The 9825-nt window shown below is 40.7% G+C and overlaps 1 pseudogene; it reads left to right on the top strand.

The window, feature by feature from the left end:
- Nucleotides 1–8411, top strand: part of LOC137084508 (NACHT, LRR and PYD domains-containing protein 5-like) — a 51913-nt pseudogene extending 43502 nt beyond the window's left edge.
- The last annotated feature ends 1414 nt before the right edge of the window (nucleotides 8412–9825 follow it).

The raw sequence follows: 9825 nt of genomic DNA on the forward strand, positions 1-9825 counted from the left end.
AAGTCTGAGGGCTGAACACACGGTATGATGCCGGTCTCTTCCATGACTTTGCCACCTCGGTGTGCAAATCATGGAAGAATGGCAGGCCCCGTCGCTGAGGTTCTGAAGCGCGAGCGGGCAGGAATCTTTCATCTAATTTACTAGACTTTCTTCTTCCTGCCTCAGATCTCTCTATGGGCCAGTCGATATTCAGTCTGGCCACAGCTCGCGTCAAAACCTCAACAAGCTCCTCACTCGCAGGGGACTGAAGTGGCGAATCTTCAGTCGCGATGCTCTCAACGTCCACCTCCTCGGAGCTGGATAGTTGGAGCACCGGCGACTCTCTCGGGGGGGAAGAAACCGCCATGCGTGCTTCCATGCCCCGAGAAGAGCCGCTGGATGGAGCAGGTGAGGGCAGAGATAAGGCAGCGCCCGTCTCTAACCCCTCTGCAACATCCAATTGTGATCCCCACGACTGCAGCCTTCGCTCCGCCTCGGCGGAAGCGGGACCAGAGCCGCGGGGAACACGAGCCGAGGCACCCTCCTCGAAGAGTGCCCGGCGGGAGCGCAGCGTTCTCAGTGGCATACGCTCACAGTGCTCGCAAGCAGCCCCCTCGAGGGCTGCCTGGGCATGCTGCGCTCCCAAGCAGGCTACACAAAGAGAGTGTGTATCCCCGCTCGTGATGTAGCGTGGGCAGGGATGAACACACCTCTTAAAGCTGCTTTCACTCGCCATTCTATCTATTTTATTTTCACTTTGTTTGTTAATACTGCAATATTTAACAAAAAGGTGGAAAATCTCTGGATATAGACAGACAAAAACACCAAATAGACAGACAGGTTCACACAGATCGCTTGCTGAAGGCTCAGAAGCTAGTTCCTGTTTGTTTTCACGAACGCTTTATAGCTTCCGGTCGATGACGTCATCACGCCGACGATCGATCTTTTTTCCGATGGAATGGTTCTACAGGCGCTTCACGATGCATTAACGCAGAGGCGTTCTCACAGCGTTTCGACGCAGCTCGAGTTCCCCGAAAGGGAACTGGATGTAATGTCACAAGATGCGAAGCATAGCCTACAGTGGAGAAAGCGGCCTGCTTGAGTGTTAAAATGTTAAGAAGCGCATAGATTTAAGTTGGTGTTTCAGTTCTATCCAGGCAAACACGATTAGCCTGGTTCAGTGCTCCTACATTCTTCTGTTCAGTTTTCATTTTCCTTCAGTCCTCTCTGTAAGGCCGCCCAAATCATCCCAATGGAGGTTAACGATTGGTGGGTGAAGGTCGCTGCGTGTTCGGTCTTTTCAGATGGAAAAAAGGGATTTTATTCCAATTCCTCATTATCTGACTCCATTTAATCATAATTTCGAATTTAGCCAATTTCAAATGACTGAAAGCCACACCCACCATACACCAAGGCAAGATATCTTTAAAACATTTATGATGTTCTAGTTTACTTCTGTGGAGTTGAGATATTTGTACCAGTCGCACTGAGACATTTCAAATGATATCAAACACATATAATACTGTATCGTGAGGATTGACATTGTAACAAAGAGATTTCTGGTGCATTTCAGGTGATCTCAATATGAGGGGGAGCAGGAGTTTGGGGGAAGTTTCATGTGAAAGGAAAGGCATGTAAATTAGTGTCATTCGTAGATGGTTCACTCAGTGTGATGTCGTCAACAACATAGACACTAACTGTATGAATGAGTTCAGATGTTCATTTTCTTTGTTTTCTCAGAGTCCTTGTTCCTTGATTATACATTTCGGCATCTGCTAGTTTTTTCCAGCTTTGGGATTGCGGTATATTATCTGGTTTTCTACATAAAATGTATATATATATATATATATATATATATATATATATATATATATATATATATATATTTAGAAATGCACAGTATGGATACAGTTTATGAAAAACTCTTAATTCGCTTCTCATGTAAATTTAGCTTGTTTTAAGGCCCATTTGCAAAAGTCTTAAAGGGGGACTGAAACACTCAGTTTCAGTCAATCTCATGTCAATCTTGAGTACCTATACAGTAGTATTGCTTCCTTCATATCTCAGAAAAGTCTTTAGTTTTATTTTATTTATAAAAGAAAGATAGTCTGTACCGAGTCTTTCCTAAAAAAAAAAAAAAAACAAGCGTATGGAGGCGTATCGTGTGGTCAGAGCTAAACAATCACGTGTGCGTGCAGCTATTGCATGAGAGCGTCTCAAAGCTGTGACATCCTCAATTGTGGAAAATAAAACTTTACCCTAAATAAACCAGGGCTATCAATCAGATTCAACTAATACATATATGATCCAGAATCAGATCCGGAGGATGAAATAAATTAAACAGGAGAAGCAACAACAGCAGGATGTTCATGTCTGTGATGTATTTAGTGGCTTGTCAACATAAGTGTGGGTTTACTCATGGTTTTTGAGGACATGATTTGGTTTCTGGACTATTGTATGCAACTAAACCTTAGCAGTAGCAAGCAAAACAGTTTTGCATGTCAGTCACTAGTGTATACATAGAAAAACAATGGAGTAGCGCATCTGAATGAAGAAGCACGCTTTGTGTGAACGTCCCCTAGGTTTATGTTTGGGGTGGTTCAATAAACAAACTGACACCAATAGTGGTTAGCTAAACAAATGTATTTAAACACACACCATACATCACATGCTCCATTGATAAATGAACTATATACGATCGTGTTGTTTAGTGATGTTTACTTACGCGACAATAGCCAACAACATGAACCGTGAACCGTTATCGTTGGGACCGCTCCATCAAAAATGCACTTCTTTGGTGACATTGTTGATTTGGTGAAGTCCTGTGACAGCAGTGAAAGCAGCGTTTATGGGCGTCTTGCATTTCCTCTCTCGCTTTGGTCGTTTGCGTGCACCCTTCTGGGAGAAGAGCCCGTGCAGCCCTTACAAGGAAATTCTGCCCTGTTGACGTCAAGCAGACCCATACTCGAAATAAACTCTCCTTGTGAGAAACCACCAAACGTCCAACTTAGTTTTTGAACCTTTTTCATGTTTAGGATGGGAATCCAAATCTTTAAGAGTGTAAAAAACTCAGTATGCATGAAACAGCATTTCACCCCCCACTTAAAGTCTTAACTTAGTTATTGTTGTTTTTATAGACTGGAGTCTTGTGGTGTTTCTGATAAAGGTTGCCACTTTCTGGCTGTGGCTCTGAGATCAAACCCCTCACATTTGAAAGAGCTGGATCTGTCCCGAAATAAAATCAGTGACTCTGGACTGCAGATTCTTTCTGCTGATTTGCAGAATCCTCATTGTAAACTAGAGAAATTGTGGTGAGATTACTTCTCTAATTATCTTCACTAAAAACCTACAAACTGACATTACCTACATGGTACCTTTAGCTAAGGAATGGCATGCTATATTTAGATTTATTTATTTAGGAATTTAGAAATTGTGTGTCCTTTAACCTCCATATTCTCCTGTTTTCTCTTTAGGTTGAGACGTTGTGATATCACAGATAAAGGCTGTACTTTTCTGACTCTGGTTTTGAAATCAAACCCCTCACACCTGAGAGAGCTGAATCTGTCCAAGAATAAACTGAGAGATTTAGGAATGAAGGTCCTTGCTGATGGACTAGAGAATCCTCACTGTAAAATGGAGATACTGAGGTAAGTTTATGTCACAGAGAGTAAATACATTACACAATCCGTTAATGACATGGTTTTTTTCCTGCAGGTTGGAAGACTGTGGTATCACTCATGAAGGTTGTGAAGCTCTGGCTTCAGCTCTAAGATCAAACCCCTCACATCTGAGAGAATTGGATTTGTCTGGGAATAAATTCAGAAACATTGGTTTAAAGAGGCTCTCTGCTGTACTGGAAAATTCGGACTGTAATCTTGAGATACTCAGGCAAGATCAGCACTCAGCACTTTTGTCAAATAAGTTGTGTGTGCCAAAGCTAGGGACAGAGATGAGTGTGTAATTCTCTCAGCAGGTTAGGGAACTGTGAAATCACTGGTGAGGGCTGTGCTGCTCTGGCCGAAGCTTTGAAATCAAACCCTTCAAGCCTGAGAGAGCTGGATCTCAGTTGGAATAAACTGGCTGACACCGGTGTGCAGCAACTTCTTGTTGCATTAAAAAATCCAAAGTGTAAATTGGAAGTTCTGAGGTAAGCGAGATGAAAATGCTGAATTCACTACTAGTCATCACATTAACAATAAGTCAGAATATCTTCTGAGTTTTCAAAATAGATACAAGTATCTTTCATATTCATCTCTCTTTTTTTCTGTAGTATATTCAATATATTTAGTTGCATTTTATTGTATTACAACTGAGGATAATTAATGGAAAACATGACATTTTTGTACAAATGTTCTTATCTGTTACTTTAAAAAAAATTAAAATATTAAAACTTTATTTATTTATTTATTTATTTATTTATTTATTTATGTATTTATTTATTTATTTATTTATTTATTTATTTATTTATTTATTTATTTGCAGGTCCTTCTCAAAAAATTTGCATATTTCATCCGACCAATAAAATAACGTTTTTTTAATACAAAAAAAGTCAACCTTCAAATAATTATGTTCAGTTATGCACTCAATACTTGGTCGGGAATCCTTTTGCAGAAATGACTGCTTCAATGCGGCGTGGCATGGAGGCGATCAGCCTGTGGCACTGCTGAGGTGTTATGGAGGCCCAGGATGCTTCGATAGCGGCCTTAAGCTCATCCAGAGTGTTGGGTCTTGCGTCTCTCAACTTTCTCTTCACAATATCCCACAGCTTCTCTATGGGGTTCAGGTCAGGAGAGTTGGCAGGCCAGTTGAGCACAGTAATACCATGGACAGTAAACCATTTACCAGGTGTTTTGGCACTGTGAGCAGGTGCCAGGTCGTGCTGAAAAACCAAATCTTCATCTCCATAAAGCTTTTCAGCAGATGGAAGCATGAAGTGCTCCAAAATCTCCTGATAGCTAGCTGCATTGACCCTGCCCTTGATAAAACACAGTGGACCAACACCAGCAGCTGACATGGCACCCCAGACCATCACTGACTGTGGGTACTTGACACTGGACTTCAGGCATTTTGCCATTTCCTTCTCCCCAGTCTTCCTCCAGACTTTAGCACCTTGATTTCCGAATGACATGCAAAATTTGCTTTCATCCAAAAAAAGTACTTTGGACCACTGAGCAACAGTCCAGTGCTGCTTCTCTGTAGCCCAAAAGTGGCTTGACCTGGGGAATGCGGCACCTGTAGCCCATTTCCTGCACACGCCTGTGCACGGTGGCTCTGGATGTTTCTACTTCAGACTCAGTCCACTGCTTCCGCAGGTCCCCCAAGGTCTGGAATCGGTCCTTCTCCACAATCTTCCTCAGGGTCCGGTCACCTCTTCTCGTTGTGCAGCGTTTTTTGCCACACTTTTTCCTTCCCACAGACTTCCCACTGAGGTGCCTTGATACAGCACTCTGGGAACAGCCTATTTGTTCAGAAATTTCTTTCTGTGTCTTACCCTCTCGCTTGACGGTGTCAATGATGGCCTTCTGGACAGCAGTCCGGTCGGCAGTCTTACCCATGATTGCGGTTTTGAGTAATGAACCAGGCTGGGAGTTTTTAAAAGCCTCAGGAATCTTTTGCAGGTGTTTAGAGTTAATTAGTTGATTCAGATGATTAGGTTAATAACTCGTTTAGAGGAGCTTTTCACGATATGCAAATTTTTCGAGAATTTTGGGTTTTCATGAGCTGTGTGCCAAAATCTTCAGTATTAAAACAATAATAGACCTGAAATATTTTAGTTAGTGTGCAATGAATCGAAAATATATGAAAGTTTAATTTTTATCATTACATTATGGAAAATAATGAACTTTTATCACATATGCTAATTTTTTTGAGAAGGACCTGTATTTATCTAGATTTTCAATGGCATCCTATATAGGCGTTAGACCCCACTGCACATTCATATAATTTTCCAACATTTAACATCATTTAGGATTTTGGACATAGGATTTTGTTATTTTTCTTTACAGACTTAAAGATTGCAACATTGCAGAGGAAGGCTGTGCTGCTCTGTCTTCAACATTGATATCAAACCCCTCACACCTGAGAGAGCTGGATCTTTCTCAAAATAAACTGAGAACCTTATGGGTGAAAATGCTCTGTACCGCTCTGGAAAAGCCTGACTGTAAACTGGAGATATTACGGTAAGATCTTTTTTTTTTTTTTTTTTGGTCTGCACCTTCTCTGATAGGGTACCTCATTAACTACAATAAGTTAAGAAACGTAATTGTGGTTGTTGTTGTTTTGTTTTTGTTTGTTTTTTGTCTTTGCAGTTTGGAATATTGTAGTCTCACGGATGAAGCTTGTGCTGTTCTGGCATCAGCTTTAAGATCGAACCCCTCACACCTGAAAGAGCTGGATCTGTACATGAACAATCTAGGAGATTTAGCAAGTCAGCCATTGTCTGCTATGAGGGATGACCCAAACTTTGCACTGCAAAAACTACAACTGCAAATGGAAACACTACAGTAGTAATCTCATCATTATTCTTAGAATGATCTGCTTTTAAAGAAATATGTTTTTGATATTCTTCTGTGCTGACATGATCCTGTCACGTATACAATTGTAAAGAGATTAATAATGAGAGTTTAATTTTGTATGACTGATATAATTTCTCCATTCTGATCATTATCTTTGACTTTCACCAATGATTTAATTGTTGTTCAGACTAAACTGTCAGATTTCCACATTCTTCTTCATGCTACAAGGCCACTGACAAATCATGAGAGATGGATGTGAAACATGCAAGGTGCGAGTTGTATGCTACTGTAGGTAGCTAGATAATATTGCACTTAACTGTTTATTATAATTATTTGTATTGTTTACCCTTCTGTTTACATTTCTGTTGCAGTATTGCTGTTTTTACTGGAAAGATACATTGGAAGTTGTTAATTTGTCTATATAAGAGCTAAGCACATAGCATTTGTGTGTAATGGTGTTTACATTAAAATTAATGTATTGTATACAAAGCTGTTTGTCATCAGGAAAAAGTTACATTTATGCAAAAGAAAAAAATGTTATCCTGGCAGAAGTTAGGCCACTATAGCGGGTTCATCAACGTGTGCCAATTGGGACAGGGCCAACAAATCAGCCTTCAATCATTTATAGTCCCATTGTGGAAGAAACAGTATGAAAATGAAACAACCTAAGACTGAAATTAATTTAAGATAAAAGACTTAACTGCTTGGATTAAACTGTCCACAACCTATGAAGTAATTAAAAGAATTTCAACACAGGTATTCCATTCTGAGAAATGAAATATCCTAGCACCCGGGTCCACAAAAGTTAACTTATTTAATGAACCCACAGACTACTTGTAAGTATATATTTATGCAGTTCGTAAATGCAATTAAGTTAAATTAAAAGAGCTGTTCATCATTTGGTAAATGTTATCAAAACCGATCCTGATATGTATCTGGTAGGTATACATGCACACGTGTGACGTGTGTGTGTTTAGAGGATTCGACAATCATTAGTTGATGTAAGTATATTTACCTCATTCATACAAGATTAGCTACATGTAAAAGTGTTGTTTAATAATGTTTTATCTAAAATAATTTTGTTTAAGCATAGAAAAAGTTTAACTGGCTCTTGTTGTTTTGAAAAGTGACAGAGAAGTTGGCAGGTTACCTACTCTGTATAATTGATGAGGTGTTAATGATTTAAAATAGATGTAATTACAAAAGTCATCTTAATGTTGTTAAAAGGTTCTTCAAACAGAGAGATACATGGAATACTACCAAACAGATAACGATTATTCAAAGAATATTTATACACTATAATTATTTCCATTTCCTTCTCTTCAATTTATGCTTACAGATGCATTAATCAATAGTCCTAGCAGGTGTAAAGCAGTGGATACCAAAATGCACATATTATGCCAATGACTGAAAAGAAAGTTCAGGCTCACTGGAAAGTCCATATAAAAATGCAATCTTTTTCCAAAGTAAGATGAGTGTGATATTTATTTTATTTATCTTTTATTTTTATTTTTTGAAGCACTTCAAAAAGGGTACTTATAAGCATATATTTCAAACATATTCTTGCATACACTATCAAACTCTCAAACGTTACTGTAATGTCTCACTCTCCAATGATTTTCATGCATGCTATCAAACTCTCTCATTCACTACTATACTATATCTCAAACACTATCAAAGCTTTAACCCAAACTCATTCACAAACATACTATCAACTCTCTCACACACTATCAAGCTCATTGTCTGTGTATAATCTATTAATGTTTTTATCCAACATGCAAAATGTTTGTGTTTGTATTCTTCCCCTGAACAGAAAAAAAAGGTAGCGTTTAAACATTTATAAACATCTTGGATGTTAAATTTTAAAAAAGAAATGCCTTACAGCCTCTCATTACTAACAGACCGTGAAGTTGGAAATTATGGTTCCCTATCTTGAGGGAACTTCGAGCTGCGTCGAAACGCTAGGGGACGCCTCTGCGTGCCATGTCATGAAGCACTTGTGTAATCAGTCCAATAGCGGGACGATACGTCACGGGCGGGTGACGTCATCGACCAGGAAGCTATAAAGCATGCCCGGACCAAACAGTCACTAGCTTCTGTGTCTTCACAAGCGCTCTGTGTGAATTGTATGTCCATTTATTGTGTGTGTGTTCAAAAAAGAAAGAAAGAAAGAAAGAAAGAAAGAAATATGGCAAGTCAGTATAGGTGTTGTGTTCCTCCCTGCCCACGTTACATCACGGGTGGGGATACACACGTCCTAATGTGTGATGTGTTTGGGGCTCGAGCATGCCCAGTCAGCTCTCGAGGGGGTCGGCTGCGAGCATTGCGAGAGACTCCCAATGCGCATATTAAGATCACGCCGGGCACTCTTCGAGGAGAGTGCTTTGGCTCGCGGTCCTCAGGGCTCGGGTCCCGCTGTTGCCGAGGCGCAGCGAAGGCTCGCGTCCTGGGGATCGCAGTCGGATCTAGTGGCGGGGTTAGAGACGGGTGATCCCCTATCTCTGCCTTTACCCGCTGGATCTCATGCCAAGTTAGCGAGCTGGAAGCACGCTCTGCGGTTTTCTTCCGCTCGCGCTGAGGCACAAGCGCAGCAGCACTCCAGCTCCGAGGAACTGGATGTTGTTAGCGCTAATGATGATCTGCCAAAAGAAAACGACACACACACACTCATAAAAAGAGGTGCTATTGGTGTAACTCGCGCTGTGTCCAGGTTAAGTTTAGACTGGCCGGCCGAGTGTCAAGAAGTTCGCCAAAAAATAAATAAATATATAAATAAAATAAGAAAGAGAAAGAACAATATAATGGCGAGCAGACAGTATGTTTGAGATTACGAGGGGCTGAATCTAGTGGCTCGGATCTCGCGTTTGCCGAGGCAGCGTGTAGATCACGGGTCTACAATATAGATTCTATGACTCGATCGCGGATCTCGCGCTTGCCGAGGCAGCGTGTAGATTATGGGGTTGAGTTTAGTGGCTCAGATCGCGTGTTTGCCGAGGCATCGCGTAGATTATGGGTCTGCATCTATCATTCAGAAAGGGCGACGATGTCTCGCGGGGAAGAGACGCTTGCGAGCTATCTCTCCCCCGAGTCCACATCGTCACACAGCCCCACAGCTGCCCACAACAAGCCGGTAAAAAAAAAAAAAAAAAAGTCGGCTTTGGGGGTAGGGCATATTCGGCAGCAGATCAGGCGGCCACCGGTTTGTATACGGCGGTTGCCCTGCAAGCATATAAAACAAGCAGACCTGCTGGGGGATATTGATATTGAGATGTGAAATATAAATATATATATATATATATATAATAAATAAATAAATAAATCAAAATGTCCC

Source organism: Pseudorasbora parva, chromosome 8 (genome assembly GCF_024679245.1).
Source record: "Pseudorasbora parva isolate DD20220531a chromosome 8, ASM2467924v1, whole genome shotgun sequence".
Taxonomy (NCBI): domain Eukaryota; kingdom Metazoa; phylum Chordata; class Actinopteri; order Cypriniformes; family Gobionidae; genus Pseudorasbora; species Pseudorasbora parva.